Genomic DNA, 20,593 nt, shown 5'->3' with positions numbered 1-20,593 from the left:
GTGTAACCTATGATATAGAAGCAGAGGCCAAATGAAGCAAGGAGTTACTAGTGTCTTGGGTATGTAACCATGGTCCCCAATTTTAGAGAATTTTCCTGGACATCCTCTCGCCTCATAAGTCAATTTGCAGCCAGTACAGTTTAGACATTAGTTTAGTTCCCTGCTTCATGTATAACATACTAGTTTTGGGGTAATTTCTCATTGATTTATCTAAATTTTGCCATAGTTTAAAGTACATGGACCTAACTTTGATCCTTGATGTTGTGTCATGACACTTCTCTTTTAAAAGGAAGCTATCTCCCTAACAGTTTTTAATAAACGTTTCTAAAATATAAACTATTTATAATATTGTTTTCTTATTTTAATTCTTAAAAATTCTTAAATAATTCCTATTTTACAAATAAACATTCCATGCAGGTTAATTCCGTGTGGAGGTTTGTGCAGTAAATGCTGGGCTGTCTAAAAAGAAAGCCCAGCACTTGCTCTAAACTTGTTGACTCCTCCTGCCAATAAGAGGCCTAGAAGCCTCTGCTTGAGGAAGAAGGGGAACATGTCCCTAGTCCTTCAGCTGTGTGCATTACCTGAGCTCCTTATAGTCAGGTCTGTAGAGTACAGCATTAAACCAAGTGTCCAAAACCCTGGAGTACCAGACTTCCACTCTTCAGGAGAAAATTATATTTTTGATATTTAATATATACCTGACTTAAAAATGTAGAAAGAAGGGGAAAAAGTATAACACACATTTTTAAAAAGCAAATGTAGCAATAAAAATTATTTTTGTCAAAACTGCAATAGCATAAAAAATTATATATATTGGGGTAATTTGTTGAAATGCACAAGCTTTAAATTAGTCCTGTAAACTTTGCTCAACACTTCGCTTAAAGGAACTAATTTAGCTATGGGAAATAAAAAATGAGGGTAAGAGATTGGGATTGGAATGGAGAGAGGGAGGGTCTATATTATATGTCATGCTGTCATTGTTAAAGATCTTGCAAGATCTCATCTTATTTTGATTGCAAATAAATGAATAGGAATGTGTCACTTTTAAAAATATTTAAATTCATGTGCTTGAAGCAAAGAGTTCCTTAGTGCCTTTAGCTTAACAAAATGCTGTGTAAACTGTAGGCGCTACATAAATCCTGTATAATAATAGTGCAATTCAATACCAATGACTATCCTACTTTTGAAACATATTTTGGTTAATTTGCCCCTCCAAATTAAATTCAAACTGTAGAAAGTTATTTAATATTATAAAATTAAGTAAGACCCATGGCAGATTTTAAGGTCAACCAACTTGTATTACTGTGGATATAACTATTATTTGGACCTGATTCAAACATACTGACTTGTGAAACAAGTGGAAAACAAAGGACACTTCATAGAAGGTTGAAAGTTAACAACTAGATATTTCCATGCCGTAAACTAGATGAAGGCAGCACACAGATGATTGTTCAGTGACAGCTGATGCATTTCATGGTAAGAAGCGATTTTAACTGAAAAAATGGGACAGATATGATTGTTCAATTGTCTTTCTGTGTGAGCTGCAGGTATTGAATACAAAGTTATGCGAGTGTCCTCTGTTTTCCATTTCTTAATAACTGGATATCTTCCGATGGGGGTAAATTTCTAAGATTCAAAGATTGGAAGGACTTAAATATATCTCTCTCTCTCTATCTATCTCTCGCTATCTATCTATCTATCTATCTATCTATCTATCTATCTATCTATCTATACTACACTATTTAATTACAATATGATATATATATATATATATATATATATATATACCATATTTTAATTAAATAGTGTAGTGTAATACTGAATATATATATATATATATATATATATATATATATATATATATACATAAATTACTAGATAGTAGATAGATAGAGTGTCTGTGTGTTTGAAGGGTGGGTTCTTTAAAACAACTGAAAATATGATATACACACACATATACATACACACACACACACAATAATATTTATTTATTTATTTATTACAGGTACTATAAGGTACATGAAAAATAGTCTTTCCATTCTATCTATAATAATATTAATAATAATAATAAGTTATTTATAATAATAATAATGTATTTATTTATTACAGGTACTATAAGGTACACAAAAATAATCTTTCCATTCTATCAATAATAATATTAAGTTATTTATAATAATAATAATAATAATGTATTTATTTATTACAGGTACTATAAAGGTACACAAAAAATAATTTTTCCATTCTATTAATAATAATAATAATAATAATAATAATAATAATAAGAATAAGTTTATAATAATGATAATAATAATAATGTATTTATTTATTTATTACAGGTACTATAAGGTACACAAAAAATAATCTTTCCGTTATCTATCTATCTATCTATCTATCATTATACAGGATTTCTATAGCGCCAACAGTTTGCTCAGTGTTGTACATTATAATGGAAAACAGTACACGAGACAGTACAGTAACAATACAGTTCAATACACGAGGGGTGTGAGGGCCCTGCTCCTTGGAGCTTACAAACTAGGAGATCTATCTGTCTATCTATCTATCTATCTATCTAGCTATCATTAAAGCTGATGGTTTTTAGCACACCCATACACACAGGTCAGAGACATACGTGCTCACATACATATACACACATGCGCACAGACCCATGCGTCTGTGTAAATCACATACCAGTTTAAAAAATGGTTAATGTTCTTCCATCCCTACACCTTTAATGCTCAGTTTTTCTCAAAAACCTGAATCAGTTCTTTTAATTTAATCATAAATGATATCATCCCAGAGTAAAACTTGTTTTTATTATTTCTGCAGATGAGCAAATATGGACAGTTTTACAGTGTTTTGCTTGAGAGGTCTTGCCTGGCCTCATGGATTTGATATTTGGCGAATCTGACCAACTTCCTTCAAAACAAAGTAAGCATTTGACTTTTTAAGTTGCTTTGATTTATCTGTGATATCTTAGTCTGAGTGGCTGAGGAAAAATAGTTATTTTCATAGAAACATTTCAATAGAATTTTTCAGGGTCTTGGTGAAAAATTCCGTCATATAGCAACAGTGACCCCTAGTGTGTCTTGTTCTCCCTACTGTGTTTATTTCCACTCTTTCCATTTAACCTTGAGGGCTTCATTTACTCCAGCTTTCCCATGTCATTTTTCTACTGACTCGTCACTATGGTGCTACAATCTTATTATTATCTCAATGATTTATATGAAATTATATTTTCAATAATTATGCTATAAAGCTGTCAAATTAGAGAAAAAGGTTATTAACTAAATTGACATATTTAAAAATCCAAGATTAAAACATCTATTATTGCCAGTGATTCAATATGCCATTGGGAAAATATGTCTGCTTCTAAACACACTGTTAACTTATTTAGAGTATAAGTGGCATGAAAGCATCAATTTACAAATGTACAAATACACCTGATGAGAGTTGTCAGTGCAGTTATCCTCAAATGTGTATGATTTACTTGCTGCACTTAGAGGTGATTTAGCAACAGTGTCAAAATAGTATACATGTGTTACTCTATAGAGCCCATGCACTAAGGGGTACACTCCTTGAAGCTGCATTCTTCCTGCTAATCAGCTTTCATTTTTAATTTTTAACCATCTTGTACTAGAAGCGAGCCACCTTCTTTAAGGTGCTTCTAAAGGCTTAACATTTTTTTTAACTTAACCTCCTCGGCGGTATGATTATTTCCGATTTTTTGTGCTGAAAGCGGTACCATTTTTTTGCATGGAAATATGTAGTTTTTTATTGTAGGCTGAAATTTTTAGGAATAACTCACTGAAATCTGTACGAACAAGAGTCTAGTAAACATCCCGGGTATGATAAAATTTGAAACACGAAATCATAAATTATAATTTAATAAATAATCATAAAAATAATAATATAATAATAATAAATTTAATTCAATAATATAATCAAACCAAAAACACTGAAATTTGAAATAGAGCGGCAAGTTCGCACATCGCTGAGCAAAGTCGCAAAATCGTTTTCAGTGTCTGATGATGAATTTCCCCACGAATCATTATCACTCAATTCTGCAAGTGGTTCTGATTTACTATCGCTGTTCTCTAGCTGGTCTAAAACCACTTTTGACATAAAGGGACGCTTTTTGGACGCCATGGACTTTTCTAAGTTTCCAGGCAGAAAGAACAGTCAAAATGCAGGCAGGGCACAGGACAAAGCAGTAGGGACAAAATGTATGTGAAATGCATTGAAACAGCAATGTTTTACTATGTAATAATAATTTTAAAAAAAATTAAATTTTTTAAAAATTTCAAATTTGCCTCCGGTTCCGGCGCCCGTACGTCCCGACGTCACAGGGACCGGAACACGGAAGCCGGATGCCAGCATCGGCCGGAGGAGATGCCCGGGGATGCTGCAGGGGACACACCGCGGGAGCGAAGGACAAGGTAAGTGCTGCAGGGACTCCCTGAGCAACGCCGCATGGTAAGCCCGAGTGTAGCTCGGGGTTACTGCTCTTGCTACTCAAATTTTACCCCGAGCTACACTCGGGAATACCACCAAGGAGGTTAATGCATTCTCTGTGTTAAGGTTAAAAAATATGTAAGTGCAGCTATCCCCCCCCAAATACTTACCTGAGCCAAATCTTGGAGAAGCAATGTGCATAGGAACAGCGACTTGGCTCTCTCTCTCCACTAGACTGTGTAAGGGCTCATGTACACTGCAGCTGATAAACTCACGTTTAGGAGCTGATCAGCGTTTTTTCAGCAGCCCCTGAACTCTCCCTAATTATTATTATTATTATACAGTATTTATATAGCGCCAAATGGTTTGCTCAGCGCTATACATTAGCGAGGGGACAGAACATGAGACAATACAGTACAATACAATACACGAGGGGTTCGAGGGCCCTGCTCTTATGAGCTTACAATCTAGGAGGGAGGAGAATGTTTTCCTATGTGTCCATGTACACATCTTCATTTACAGTCCTTTACAGGCATTTGAGTTTACAGTTTTTTTTTGAGCACAGATAACTTACGTTCAGCAGTTGATTTTTATCAGCGTTTCAACCGCAAACTATTATTATTATACAGGATTTATATAGAGCCAACAGTTTGCTCAGTGCTTTACAATGTAAAGGGAGACAAAACAGCAACAATACAGAACAATAAAAGAGGGAAAGGAGGGCCCCGCTCCTTGGAGCTTACAATCTAGGAGGGAGGGGTTAGTGGTACAAAAGGTAGTAACTGTGGGGGATGGACTGGTTGGAAGAGTAGAAGATTCCAGTATTAGCTGAGGGCAGGATAGGCTTCCGTGAAGAGAGAGGTTTTCAGAGATCGCCTAAAAATGAGCAGAGTAGGCGATAGTCTGATAAATTGGGTTTACTGCTTGTAAACACTTGTAAACGTGGCTTAACGCGGCAAATCGCATATATAAGCGTTTGCTAAATTTTTTATAACTCTTCCAGTTCCCGATGCTGTCCAGAGCCTTTTTTCATCATGAAAAAGGCATGCAAAGTGTTTTCAAGGTACTCAAATGGACAAAACACTGAACACAGGATGTTCCTACCAAGCTTGTCACACATTGTAATGACCAATTCACACCTCAGACCTCTCCCACCCTTGGAAACAAAAGATATGTTAATGACCATTCACACCTCAAATTCCTCATGAAGACCCCCTGCCAGGAGACCTTCATGACTCACTCCACCAGACACCTTTCCCACCCTTGGAAACAAAAGAAATGTTAATGAGCAACTGGCACCTCAGCTAATCTCAACACATACTGCTCTCTCTGCTTCTACTCTTTGTATTTCTCTGAAACAGTCTGAAATAGTTAATCATTTTCCACTTTTCAGTGCATTCTGGGCATTTCGGAGGTTCTCCTGTGCTTATCTTTAAAAAACGCTTCTAAACGCAAATGTGCATAAACGCGTTATGCAAACGCGGCTAAACAGACTTTTTTAACCTATGTTTTCCAGCAGTCAGTTTCCATCGTTCTGAAGTGTCCCGTGTACATGGGGCCTAAAGAGCAGTGGGAGCCATTGGCTCTCACTGCTGTCAATCAAATCCTGATGAGGGTGCGGGGGGCAAGATCAAGCTGCACTGTGTGTGTCAATAGACACACATAGTGCAGTTCAGAATCAAGCTTGCATGAGTACTCAAAGGGGGGAGGAGCAAGAAGCACCAGCAGGGGGACCCGAGAAGAGGAGGATCAGGACTGCTCTGTGCAAAACTATTGCACAGAGCAGGTGAGTATAACATGTTTATTTTTTAAAAAGATAAAAAGTGAGCCTTTAACCACTTGCCCTCCACAGGATTTACCCCCCCCCCCCCTTCCTGACTAGGCCATTTTTTGCGTTACGGCGCTGCATTAATTTAACTGACAATTGCGCGGTCATGCAACGCTGCACCCAAACGAGATTTATGTCCTTTTTTTTTCCACAAACAGAGCTTTCTTTCAGTGGTACTTAATCGCCTCTGCTTTTTTAATTTTTTTGCGCTATAAACAAAAAAAGACCGACAATTTTGAAAAAAAAACTTTTTACTATTAAACATGTCCAGTAACAAAAATGTAAAAATCAAATTTCATTATAAATTTTGGGCAAAATGTATTCTGCTACATATCTTTGCTAAAAAAAATACCAACACATGTAAATTAATTGGTTTACGTGAAAGTTATAGCATTTGCAAATGGCGGTATATATACACTAGAATTGTTTGGGGTTTTTTACTAATAATGGCGGCAATCAGCGACTTATAGCGGGACTATGGTGGGCATGCTGACATGGGGGGGAACTGACTTGGTATCACTGACATCTCCAGTGACACCAATAAAGTGATCAGTGCTAATTAAAAGCACTGACACTGTACTAATGGCACTGGGCAGGAAAGGGTTAACGTGGGGAGATCAAAGGGTTAACTGTGTGCTGTGTGTATTTGTATATGTAGGGGGATGGGTGTGTGCTTTCCAATGTAAGCACCCTGCTTTGTATGGCTCTGTTGTGCAGAGCCATACAAAGCAGTTTGCAGACATTGACAGAGGAGAAAACTGTATTGTTTACATACAGTTCTCTCCCCCGTCAGTAATACCTGGCGATCCCCGACCGGGAACCTGGTGACTGACAGCCAAGGCCATGAATGGCAGCGTGGGTAGGGCGATCGCAACTCACGCGTGCCCCCTATCAGGAACTGCAAATTCACATATATATATGTGATTTTGTGCACCCCTGCCGCCCTGTAGCAGTATATCTGCTATAGGGTGGCGGGAAAGCGGTTAATATCACTTTTACACTATAGCCACTGACAACATTTGTTGCATGGCTCTGAATTTACTCCTGCACAAATTGTCACAAAACAAGTCCCTATATAATTCTCATAGGGCAGCACAGGGGCTTAGTGGTTAGCACTTTATCCTTGCAGCATTAGGGTCCCAAGTTTGAATCCCAGTCAAACACTATCTGCATGGAGTTTGCATGTTCTGCCAGTGCTTGGGTGGGTTTTCTCCTGAAGACATGCTGCTAGTTAAAAATGTATTTAAAAATTGGTTTTTCCTCACACATGACTGAGTTGATAACGGGAGTCAGCAGTGCTTCACCTCAATCTCTGGGGAAAATTCAATTGCAAAGTGCAACTTCCCTTGCAAAGTGAACAATTTGCCTTTTGTAAGTTAAAGTATATGTGAACCCTTACCTTGTAAAACACCCACTCCGTTTAAAATAGAAATGAAAGGAAAACACTTCTGTATACATATATAAATAAAGTAATAAATACCCTTTCCCCATTTTTTATAAGAGATCACACACATTCTGTTTTCAGCTGCATAAGGAGCTTAGAGAACTGGAGGAGGAAAAGCAGCAGAAGACTGATCTTCCCAGTGAATGGCTGTGTGGGGGGCATGTCAACAGAAGTCTGATCATTGGAAGACAACAGGCTCCCAGCCTACATTGTATGGAAATGACAGCAGGGGGTTTTATACACAATCGTGTATAATACTGACAGGCAGACTCCTGCTTGTCAGGTGGCCCACACGCGTGTGCGCTCTCGCCATGTATCTGGGCCCGCTTTCCCATTTGCGGGCCCAGGGAGCACCATGGTGGGTATGATGTCACTTCCCGGTCATGGCTGTCACTTTCCCTGGCTAAAATAGCCAGGGATACATGTATTTCTCATGATGTCAAAAAATATTGTCCCACAATGTCCAAAAAATAATGCACCACAATGTCAAAACGTAATTTGCCTCGCTGTCCAAAAAAATAATTGCACATAAAATCAATGTCTCAAGACAATCCTCTCCTACAGATCTTATAACCTTCAGATTCAATGACTGCTAGGAACCCAGCAGCTACTGGCCTTCTAGAAGCCCTTTACGGTATGAATGACAGCAAAGCTTCAATGGTTGCTAGGACTCTGAGCTCCTGGCATCCTAGCCACCGCTATCCCTCTACATATCAGCATGTTTCTTATTATAAATAGGTCATTGAGGGATGCCTGACCAAATATAGCTAGGCCACATGGTATCATTGGTTGGTAGGGTGCTGTGCCATTAGGCCACATTCCCTGCCCCATTGTTTTCATTCATTTTCCCTCTTCAAGTGAATGTGGCAGTGGATGCATGATTGGTTGCCAGGATGCCAGTGGCTGACAGCATCTTAGCAACCACAAGCCCTGAGCGGGAAGCTTTCATTCATTCACCACTAATATAGTAAATGATTTTCCTGCACAGCCGGAGGTTCCTTGTAGGGGGGGGGGGCAGGAGAGCAGGCAACTTAGTTCACTACTTCACAACTTCCCAGGGGGGAAACCTGCATTGCTCCAAACTTGGCCCTCATCCCTACTGTAAAATGGTCCTATTTATGTTAGGAGAGCCAATTGGAGCTGGAATCACTAACTCAAGTTTACCATGTGTGTCACATACCTGATAGGAGAATGAAATGACGAGGTCGGCCTCACTTGAGTCACTAGCCCTGACCCCGCTGGAAGTGGAACAGAGGTGCCGAGGGACCAGGGGAACAAGAGTGCCAGCAGGTGTTGCCTGAAGAGCTTGCAGTTGGAGTCCTGAAGAGACTGGCGAACTACCAGTTCAGGAACGGTAGCGATGTTTCAGGATCCCACCTGGGTTAAAAGGGTACTCTGCTTGCCCAACAGGATCAGGATAAATGACGTGTCAGATCTCCCAGCTGACTTGAAGAAAGAACAGTTTATGGTTTGCAGAGCTGGTATAATAGACAGCCAGGCGGGCACTCGAGCAGGACAGGAAGCTGGGATAGGAGACAGGAGCAAGGTCACAGGAATAGCCAAGGTCATCAACGGGCGGGCAGCGAGGTACCAAATCATCAGCAAGCCAAAGTCAGGAACAGAGCCAGGATCAGGAACTAGCAACAAGGCAGGAGCGCAATCAGAAGTCAGGTCAGGAACAAGCCGGGTCAGCAACAAGGGGATCATACAAGAATACAGCAGGACACAGGGAAACAGCTGAAGACTAGTCAGCACTAAGCACAGGCAGAAGCATCCTTTAAATAGTTCGTCTGGTGCCAATATTCACTGTGCTTGTGCGCGGTCGCGCATTTCTGTACGCATGCGCAAGTCTGGTCACTATTCTGTGGAGATTGCTGTGCTCATGCGCATTTCTATTAGCCAGCCGTCTCTCAGGAATTCCTTTACAATGTGGACACACTGGGCATCTGGGAAGCAGGTTCACAAACACTCATACTGGTCTGGGACTCCATATGGACACTGCTATATCATTTCCTAGAAGATTTGCACCTGTGATAATTACTGTGGATATAGTAAATTACTTTCATCAGAGCGTAGATGGGACTTGAAAAGTGCTATTACACATCTTGAAAGATTTTGACCATATTGTAATATTTTCACAGTCACAATCCTGTCAGAAATCCAGTGAGCTTTTTTCTTTTTTTTTCTTTTTTTTTAACTGACAGTGCTTGTGAAATCTCAATCAGCAGTGTCAACCCTGCCTGAGTTCCTTCATCCTGGACTGCAGAACTCTTCCTATCCCCATGTGCATACAATAAGTTTTCTTTGGAGCACAAAATGCTGCTGTGTTGACTGCCACTGTTGGTAGTAAAAGTGTTTTCTGGAGATGTATCTACGTCAATAGGAACTGACATAAGGCATTCTGATGATCCCTCCTCCCAGGAGCTACAAACCTAGTGATGACACCACAGGGAGTAACAAATGCAGTTTCTTGCTCTAGGAACAAAGTAAAATGAATGCTGGGACATGCTCTAGAAGGGTGAGAGGGAGGTTTGCAGGTAAACTTGGGTCATGCCTATACAAGTCATTTAATGGTGGTAATGGCTGATAATGTTTGGTGGTAGAATGGAAGGAGGAAAGGTTAAGAAAGGTGTCTAGCCTAGAGCACTGAAATGGTCAGAAGTGGCCCTGTTTAACACGCCGTGAAAGTCACGTAACAAAAGATAGCCATTTCCTTTAATCTTGAGGACAAAGAAAATATTCTTCTGCTTCACTTCCCTAAGAGAATCATATTATTTAACAGATTTTGCTATGGCCCTATTTATTTGCAGTTTTGGCCCCTATCCCAGAAACCAGCTTCCCAAATACTACAAAACATCAATAATCTTCGAATTAGATTACATGTTCTGCAAAATGTAGTTATGGAGCAGTCAAGAAAAATCATATTGCAATGCTGTGCGCTTATGAATAACACAAATATAAATTAGCCATCTGTTAAGATGATTCATCGTATATGCAGATATTATCAAACAACAGATACTATAGGGTCACAAGTTAATAAGTACAAACAGACAGTTCTTTAATTCTACAGATTTGGGTGCTAAAATACATTTGGCAGTTTCCTTTTTTTGTTCCTAATAGTAATTATCATGTACCGGTTTGTACCATTAATACCTGTTAGCAGCTTGTACCATTAGTGCAAGGTACAGACTGCTAATCTTCATTTGGAAAATGAACGAATATGATTACAAGGGCACTAGGTTCCAAATTACTGTCTGCAAAATTCAAATACATATATTTTAATTTCTTAAAAATATCCTTAAGAGGAACATATTGCAACAATCATTATGTACAGTATTTAGTTTTATTTAATTTTTGAGTATAGTATATTCAGGCTAATTAAAAGGTAGGGTATTGTTTTAAAATAAGGAGCTGTTGTAATCATGAAACACATTTAATCAAATTAAAACTTAACTTATTCACTTTAAATTGCAGCCACATGCAATTTTCTGTAAATGGCAAAAAAAAAAAAAAAAACGGTTCTTCTTTTCAAGCATGGCAATATGGTTTAGTTTGTATGCCAAGAAACAAATAATAGGCAGCACATATAATAACAACTTTAAAAAAAAATGTAAATTAAAGAAAAAAAACATGAAAAAACATGAAACGATAGTCCATAATACTATGCACAATCTTAAATAATCAATAAACTCACCAGTGTGTGTAACTCTAGCTGTAATTTCACCACCTGGATTGGAGCTGACCACATCAAAATGACCACCTGTTTAAAGGTAAGTCAAAGGGTACTGGAAAATATTATATTTGAGGAATCAAACTTGCTTCAGTTTATGGCTTTGAATTCTATACAGGTGAATACCCCACTGACAAATCAGCATGTTCTTGTACCAGCATATAAGTGTGCAATGTTAAGGAAAGAGAACAGAGGCCTATCATAGTGTATTAGATTTATTTATTTTTTTTAAAAAGGTTAAAACACAAGGAAACACTCATATGACATAAGTGCATCCAGTTTAGTTGGATAATCCCATGCGTATACAGAGCTTCAGAGATAGTCACAGTGTGTCTCATTCAGTATTGGGTGTGCTGCAAAATGTCTCCAAGGTCTGATGTGTATCATCACCTGGACTTCATCAGATGCCTCTGATGAAGTCAAGGTGATGAAATGCATCAGGTGGGACTTGGAGACACATCGGTCCTATACTGAGTGAGGCACTCTGTTACTATCTCATCGAAGCTCTGTGTATGCTTGGGATTATCCATTGGAGCTGGATGCACTTATGTCATGTGAGTGTTTCCTGCTGTTTTTTACCTTTTTGTATGAACCGTTTACATTATGAGAAGCCTGTTTCCATCCCTGAATATTGCACACATATGCTGCTACAAGAACATGCTGTACAGAGTTCAAGACCATAGAGGGAAGCAAGTTTGATTCTTTGGAGAAGAGATTATGAAGTGATTTTTTTGCTGCTTAGATCAATGAAGAAGGAGTATACCCTGAATGTTCTCAAAATGTAAGTATATTCAAAAATATTACAGAGTGCTCAACTGTGTTGTTGCAAGAGCACTAATACAGCTACAATCACCTTAAGCATGTAGTGGTTAGGAAATAAAAGCACTTCTTTTTCTGTCAGTGCTGGCAGAATTTGATTTGAAAATGTTAGTTTTTTCATTCAATTGTCTAGTTATTAGTGGAAATCAAATGGACAATCATTTTTGACCACAGTGATGAGAAAATTCGAAGAAGCAGGATGGAACATTTTGATGAACAAATACATTTTTAATAATATATGTAGTTATTCACTCGAAAAGTTAATTTTATTCCAAAATTGACTGTTGTAAGCAAAAAAAATTTTTTTAAATTATGAAACAAAATTTGTCAAGTCTCTGTAGGCGTTATCTAATATACTGACAAGACTTTTTGTATAAATTTCCCTACAAAAATTTACCAGTGTATGGCCAACTTTACAGACAGCACTGGGCCCCCACCCCCTGTCTTCTGTGTGTTTTGTGTCTCCTATTTTGAATAATGTGCCTATGATCAGGTAATTCAGAACAGTTAATCTGTTAAACAACATGTACTGGGTTCGTAAAGGGGTCCAAAAATGCTTTTTAACTTGTGGTGATACATCTTTTTTAATGTACACTAAATAGTCACATAGTAGTGCAGTGTTACTGGCCCAAGCTGGCCCAACTTCACTATTTCCCTTACTAATACATGCGCCTGCTGTGAGCGCTATATAAAATGTATGTAGCATCAGCTACATAGAAGATGTAGTGCTGTGTTTCGGCAGTGGTACAGGGACTTTCCATCTGTTGATGGAACAACATCGGTCAGCCATTTACAGGGAGCCCCCCCTCATACACACACACAAAGTGCATACCAGACCCTTTGGGGATGATTTACTAAAACTGGAGAGTACAAACTCTGGTGCAGCCCTGAATAGCCTAATTGAAGCTGAAGTTAGAATTTGATTGGCTAACATTCACAGCTGCACCAGATTTTGCACCCTCCAGTTTTGGAACAACACCTTTGAGTCTGGTATGGATTTTAAGAGGTTACCTAACCCAAAAATAAACAAAAAAAAAGTGCCCCAGTAAAAATAGGTTTTACCCCCTTCATGACCAGATAATTTTTTTGCTATTCAGCACTGTGCTACTTTAACTGGCAATTGGCCAGTCATGCAACACTCTACTCCGAAATTTATATATATATTTTTTTTTCACACAAATAGAGCTTTTTTGATGGTATTTTATCACTGCTGGGTTTTCTTATTTTTTTGCTATATACATTTTAAAAAATACCAGAACATTTGGGAAAAAATATACTATATATATATATATATATATATATATATATATATAAAATTGTTTTTTTCTGTTATAAAACATACCCAATAAAATCCAATAAAAATCTAGTCTGCTACATCTCTACAGTAAAATTAATCCAAATAAGTGTATAATAATTGGTTTGTGTGAAAGTTATAGTGTCTACAAACTAAAGTATATATACTGGAATTTACACAGCTTTTACTTGCTGACTGCTCATCGCGTTTCTTGAGGTGATAAAATAAAAGGGCAGTTGAAACACATCTTAAATTACATTTGCTGAGAGTATTTGCTTAGAGGCATGTTAAGTCCATGGAAGATTTTATTTTTTGCCACAGGTTTTTGGAAAATTACAAAAAAAGTTTCTTTTTTTACACAAAGTTGTCAGTTTAATGTGAGAAATATCTCATTAAAGTGACAACTTTGTGTAAAAAATATTTTTTTTTGCATTTTCCAAAAACGTAGTAAAAAATTAAAAAAAATCTGATCTTTCATGGACTCAACATGCCTCTCAGTAATTACCTTGGGGTATCTACTTTCCTAAAAGGGGGCATTTGGGGGGAGGTCTTTCTACTATCCTGGTATTTCAGGGCCTCTGAAACTGTGATAGGTAGTCAGGAAGTGAAATGTAGAAACTCAACTCAGCAAATACTTTGGGATACTGATTTTAGGGTCTCTCAAATTTTGATAGACAGTTTCCTGACTATCTAACATCTTTAGAGACCCGTCTTGTGCTGAATTGTGTGCTGTGCTGTACCCTAGATTGTGCCATGCTGTTCCCTAGACTAATAGTCCACTAATATGTGGTAACAACAGAAGCAGTACTTAATGCAGAAGCCAGGTTGGCCAGGACAGGTGGGACACAAAAACTGTTGTCATGTCTCATTCCACTTTTACTACAGGCACAACAACTTTATAGGGTGACTTTTGTCTTTAGGTACCAGGGAGGAAATCTGGAAAATTTCTCCCATGCAGCCAAGTAACTGCACCTGGATTTGGGCTTTGGGCCACAGTGCCTTCTGGGTATTAAAGGGCTGTGATGATTGCTTTCTGAAATTTTAGGAAGGATCCAGTTCTTCCAGTTGCTTCATAAATTACAAAAGCATTAAAGAAAACAATTGAAATAAATATATATATATATATATATATATATATATATATATATATATATATATACTTTTTTATACCAGTGTCTGTGTGAGAAACTAAATACAACTTTATCATTTGGTCTTTGAAGTCGTGGACACAGAGAGGCTTTTGAACGACACCAGATGCTAACTTAATTTGAGCCATCATGTCTGTGTGAATGGAAGACAGGATTAATACATCCCATTTGTCTTTCCACTTCACTACGAGTAGTCCTTTATTGCGCAAGTAGGTTTTCTACCCTTTTCTAAGTGGGGTGTTAATGAGCCATTGGGAGAAACCCCTGTGATTGGATCGCATGGTGCCACAGCAGCCAATTTCTCTAATGAACAAATGTCTAAAAAGTGTCTAACTCACATATAACTAGTCCACGTACAAATGGTACTCCTTAAGGAACAAGGATGACATCAAGTCCCACACTATCTTGCCACTGCTCCCCATATAGTCTGGGCATCCGGGGGGCTCCACTTGGCTGTCTTTTCCCTCATAACCTGAAATGTATAACCTATTTCCCTCTCACAGAGCTTAAACAGTTTGACCACATATCTGGCATGCTTGCTGGGAAAATATTGCAGTATTGCAAGCTTGCCAGGTACTCGTCTATGCAGATGTTCTGTTGGCGCGTAGACACATCTGCAAATTTCTGGGAAAGATACTTTATGAGGAGCTGAATTTTATGGAGCCGATCATAGTCAGGGTCACCCCAAGGACAAGAGCGGGTGTTGTCAATAAAATGCATAAAACGCATTATATTCTCAAATCTTTTCTTGACCATTGCAGCAGAGAACATGAGCATATGATGAACCGGGTCTGTGGACCAATTTGGCTGCAATTCATTCTTTTTTTGTAGTGTACATGTAAAGGGTTAGGCCCAAAAAATTTTACATTTGGAAACTGTGATAGGTTTCCACTCAAATGGCTTGGCAAAAATTGACTTTGGTTTGGTGTCGATGTATTGCTGGACATAAAGATTGCTTATTTCTACAAGTCTTCAGTGAAAAACAGCTAAAAAAATCAAGGGGTATTGTCAAGTTTTCTGTTTCCACCTGAACCACAGGCTGGGCTATGAATGGAGAATAATGAGTGCTGCTCAATCTGGGGGTAGCCAATTAGGGTTTGCAAGCACTTCTGGAAGGACACTATGGGATCTAGGAGCCTGTGGTCGAATTCTTGGTGGCTGCATTTGCATTCCGCTACTAGAGATAGCCACTTTGCCAACTTGTACTACACTTCTGGCACTCACCATTTCACCATGAGAAGCTTCAGTGCTAGTGTCTAAAAGGCCAGGATTTACTAAGCCGCTGGTGCTTTCCAGATCAGCAAAAAGTAGTGCAGCGCTAGTACTGGTACTCTGCTACATATGAGCATAATCATGTGTTTCTAGCACTTCAGCACACTGGGGTGCTGCTTTCTACAGGCTCTTATTCTGATTTTGACAGTGAGGATTCCCCTTCGCTCTCATCTGTCATGCTCTAAATCCTGTAAGCCTCCTCACTTGAGGGTCTTTTTTGGGAAGTTTTGGGCACTAAATGTACAGGTATCTTGTGGTAACTATAGGAAAAAGAGCTCCTGTGTCTGGAATGGACTCAGCACTGGTGGAGGGACTCACCTGCCGTGTGGGCTGCTGTACCAGGGCTGACCAGCGGGTGCTCTCAGCAGCCAGAAGCTCACTCCTGTAGTCAGCCAACACCTGGGCTGATTGCAGGAGGTGTATTTAAGGAATGACCAGGTCTGTGATCAGGGCCTTGGTGTATGTTTCCCATGAGCCCCTGTACCTGGTATCCTGTGTTCCTGCCTCGTTGCTGACCCTGCTTTGATCCTGACCTCTGCTGACCGTCCCCTGTTGAACCCCTGGCTTGCCTGACCATCCTTCTGCCTGATCCTCGGTACCACGCTGCCCGCTACCTGCTGAACCTGGCTTGTGACCCCGACCATTCTCTGCTTGCTCCTCCTGTACCACGCTGCCCGCACGATACCGACCCGGCCTGTCTGACTACGCTTACTTCACCCGACGATCCATCCCGCACGGATCACCTCTAGTAAGTCTGCCTGCCTCTTCCCATCAGACTCCGTTCCTACACTCCCCTGCCAGTACTCGCTACCACAGCCGGACGCACTCAGGGGTCGCGACCTGGTTCCAGTCTGCACCAAGTTCATCCCCACCATCAGGGGCCCTGGTGAATAGCAGGCTGGGACTTAGACCCCGCGCCCTGAGGAAATCCGTGCTGTGGGCTCGACCTGCCTGACCGCTCCACCTCTCCAGCCCTGACTGCACTGGTACCTATTTGCTTAAGGTTTATTGCACCTGGTTGTACATATTTCTGTAAGTGTTGAGTTCGATTGTTTGCACTGCGTTTATGTTTGTGTTGTCTTTAATAAATTATATTGTGTTACACGCTATACCTAAAGTCTGTGTTTCCCTGTGTTGGTCCACACACCTCTGGTCATACCTGGAGCGCTGACATCCTGGCTAGCAATTAGGAACTGCTTGCATGATAGAAATAAAACTGCTAGTGCTAATGCTGCTGCGGTTTTGTGTACAATGTATTAGAGGTGGCAGTGATCAAGAAAAATATACTGACATTGCACACTGCACTTGTTGGATGGGGGGCTAAATGAAAATACTGGCAGGTATCGGGGATGGTAATGATCAAGATAACGATCCATACAGACACTATACTAGCACATATCAGTGAACCACAACAACAGCAATCACTGCAGCAGCTGCCGATACAAGGAGCAACAGATCCCCCAGAGATAATAGCAAGTGAGAGCAGCGCTAGCTCTGATTATACTGTGTTTCAATGCACACCAATATGTAACAATATTTTGTGCAAAAACAAACCAAAATGTACCTTAAAAACTATAAATAATTACTATACAATCAAATCAGAAGTGACATTTGCTCTTTAAATAAAGTGACATGCGTTTAATCAGTCAACTAATAGTTATCTGTCAACCCTCTAAGTCCATTTTATTCAACAAACACCCACGAGTTCATAAGTGCTCTTTCCCAATAAAAGTGCCTTGTGCAGAAAACTGTGCATGAAGAGATCCAGAGTCCTATATTCAATCTGTGTTTCAATTATTTGATGCAATTCACCACTAGCCTGTAATCCCCACCACCAGTGGCGAAGCTAGACATTCTTTCACCCGGGGCAAAGACTCAGTTCTGTTGTTTTATTATTTCTTTAAATTATTTTATTTTTTGGGGAGCTTTGGTGACATATCAAAGGTCTAAACAGACTCCTGATGTCTCACTTTTGAGACAGAAAAGAGGACTGAGGACAGAGATTCCCCAGTTCCTTTCTCTGCAGACTGAGCTGCACTGGACAGTAAATGAGTGGGAAGTGCTCTGTGCTGAGCAGCTTCCTGTTCACTCACAAACTGAAGCTTAGTAAACATAGTTTATTATACTTTAGTTATGAATTGACACAGTAAATGATTGGTATCACTCACTGTGTTCATTCAGGAAAGGAAAAGGGGCCAGCAAATGTATATTTAGCAGCCCCTTCCCCAGCTCTCCATCCTGAAACATCTCCCACAAAAGCTGGCAGGAGAGTAGGGGAGCTGCCAGCGATGTGGGGGGCCAGGCAGCAGAGGAAAGGAGAACCTGTAGTGAAGGGGCGGTAGGGGTGGCATCTAGCGTAACCCATGGGCTGCATTTTGCTCCTGGAGCAGCTGAATATTGGAGGGAGAGGAAAGGAAGCAGGCTTTCATTTGCTGCTGAGGAAAATACAGCTGATCAGTTCCAATAAAAGTCATCACCATCGCTCTTCTCCAGCTGGTCCCGACAGTTGTTGACCCCCAGATTAGGGTGTACCCAGGCACATCCCATGTGCATGCCTATGGGACCTGTCCTCACTTCAAACTGTGCACAGAAGTTGGACATTCGCTGTGCACATACTTTAGGGGGATGCAGCTGAGCTGATTTTGCTCACCATGCCAATACTTCAGCCCACCAATACTATACTCGAACACAGGAATACTACAGACAACCAAACCAATACTATGGACCACCACGCCAATATTACTGACCGCCAATACTACACCCCACCACACCAATAATACATCACACACTTCACAGCTACTGCACACTGCATGGCTACTACAGTGCACCACACCAATACAACAGAAAACACATTAGTACTATGGACCACCAACACTTCATCACGCACTATACGGCTACTACACCTCACCACACCAATACAGTAGCCCACCAATACTACAGACCACCGACTATACCACATGACACCAATACTACACCACATCTAGATTACACCCCACCATATCATGATTGGAGCCCACCACAACAATATTACAACCCACCTCAGACCAGTGGAACCCCCTTATGATACCATGACTACATGTAATGTGCACCATCATAGTGTAACAGTATATATTTCCCGATTGAGGATCACACTCCTCCCAGAAGATAAAAGCACACCCGAACCTTGGATAGTCTCTCTGCTACATATTGTATATAATGTGGTCTCTGGAACAGAATAGATCCCCGGTACACAATAAGGACTCAATATATAATTGGTTCCCCAATATAGGACAGATACCTTCTTCCCACCTGTCGAGCTGCAGCATCCTCCGCACATGTCACCCAATTGGGCACCGCCTCCTGACATCAGCATTGTAAGGCTGAGTGGGGTGGAGCTGTGACCTTATTTTCTCTGGTACCAACTCAGCTGGGAACTGGGTGGAGGGGGATGTGCCTATTACCCTGACCCCATGTTCTTCCGGTGTAATGGTGAACAGTTGAGCAGACAAACAGTATGCAGTGCCAAGCCTGTGCAGTGAGTTTAAGTGCTCCCCCATCAATGTAATCAAACCTCTCCCAATCGCCCCCTCCCCAGTCCTGCTTCCAGTGCTGGGCTGACAGGAGTATTGACTCTTAGCGGTTGTGCCCCTCTTAATGGGGCACATGGAGTACATGCCCCCCCCCACTAGTATCATCCCTGCACATCACTATACTGTATTCTCCAGATCACTCACCAGATTGAGATGCTGGCGCCTTAAAAAAACCAGCACACTTGCATAAAAAAGCAGAGACCTCCTGTAGATCCTTAGGAAGCCTTTGCACCACTGCACCTCTGTAAGCTATCTCATACAGAAACCACTTATCTCATAGGAATCAAAGAAGGAAGAAGAAAAAAGACCTTCATAATACAAAACTGTATGTTTATTGTAAAAAAGTAAAGATGGACCAAACATTTACATTAAAAAGTGTCAGAACCAACAATAGTATAAAGTGCATTCATCTGTTAAAATGAGCCGGTTCCAGTCATCTGGCTGCGAGCCCAGCTTTAAGTACTGTGATGACATCATGTCCAAAAGATATGCCTTATGTATTCTTCGTCTATCGACATCTTTCAGGGGCAAATGTGGTATGATGTAAGCCGAGAGGGATTGCTCTCTGTTTTTTTCCCCTACGGCTATTAAGCATATAATATTGCTCCCGGTAGATGGGTGGCAGACAATATTCAAAATTGAGGTCTTTTTACAATTTTAATGTAAATTAGAGAAGAAGAATTTTAATATTGATTTGTATTCTTTGTATAAATAAAATGGTATTTAAAAAAATAATTACATTTTCTCCTGTTATATATGTAGCTGCCTCATATGATAAAAAATCCCTTTTGCATATTTTGACAATAGTGTTACCCGCTCCATTTGTTGCCCATCTGCTTACATAGCAGAGATTTCTGGCCATGTAAGTGAATGGGCCAGGTAACAATAGTAGTGCAAACAGCCACTGCTTCCTTAGCAACCATGGGCAGGCAGAAGCTGTGACATTCTTCATGAACTTCAGAACAACCAGCAGGAGCATACATTCTGATCGAACACTGAGCTCATCACTTGTCATGAATGAGGAAAATATCATTGGC

The 20,593-nt window shown here is 40.0% G+C and overlaps 1 long non-coding RNA gene across 1 annotated transcript in view; it reads left to right on the top strand.

Annotated features, from left to right (window-relative positions):
* The first annotated feature begins 1,360 nt into the window (after positions 1–1,360).
* The window catches only part of LOC149442233 (uncharacterized), a 77,032-nt gene continuing 57,799 nt past the window's right edge, over positions 1,361–20,593 (top strand). The window contains exons 1-2 of the long non-coding RNA XR_016307205.1: positions 1,361–1,476; positions 2,827–2,928. This is a non-coding gene — a long non-coding RNA (uncharacterized LOC149442233). The remainder of the gene's footprint in view (positions 1,477–2,826; positions 2,929–20,593) is intronic.

Source organism: Staurois parvus, unplaced genomic scaffold, assembly GCF_062004578.1.
Source record: "Staurois parvus isolate SC_StPar_1 unplaced genomic scaffold, SC_StPar_1.0 ptg000898l, whole genome shotgun sequence".
Lineage (NCBI taxonomy): Eukaryota > Metazoa > Chordata > Amphibia > Anura > Ranidae > Staurois > Staurois parvus.
Note: the sequence above shows the minus strand (reverse complement) of the source record. Positions and strands in the feature narration are given on the sequence as shown.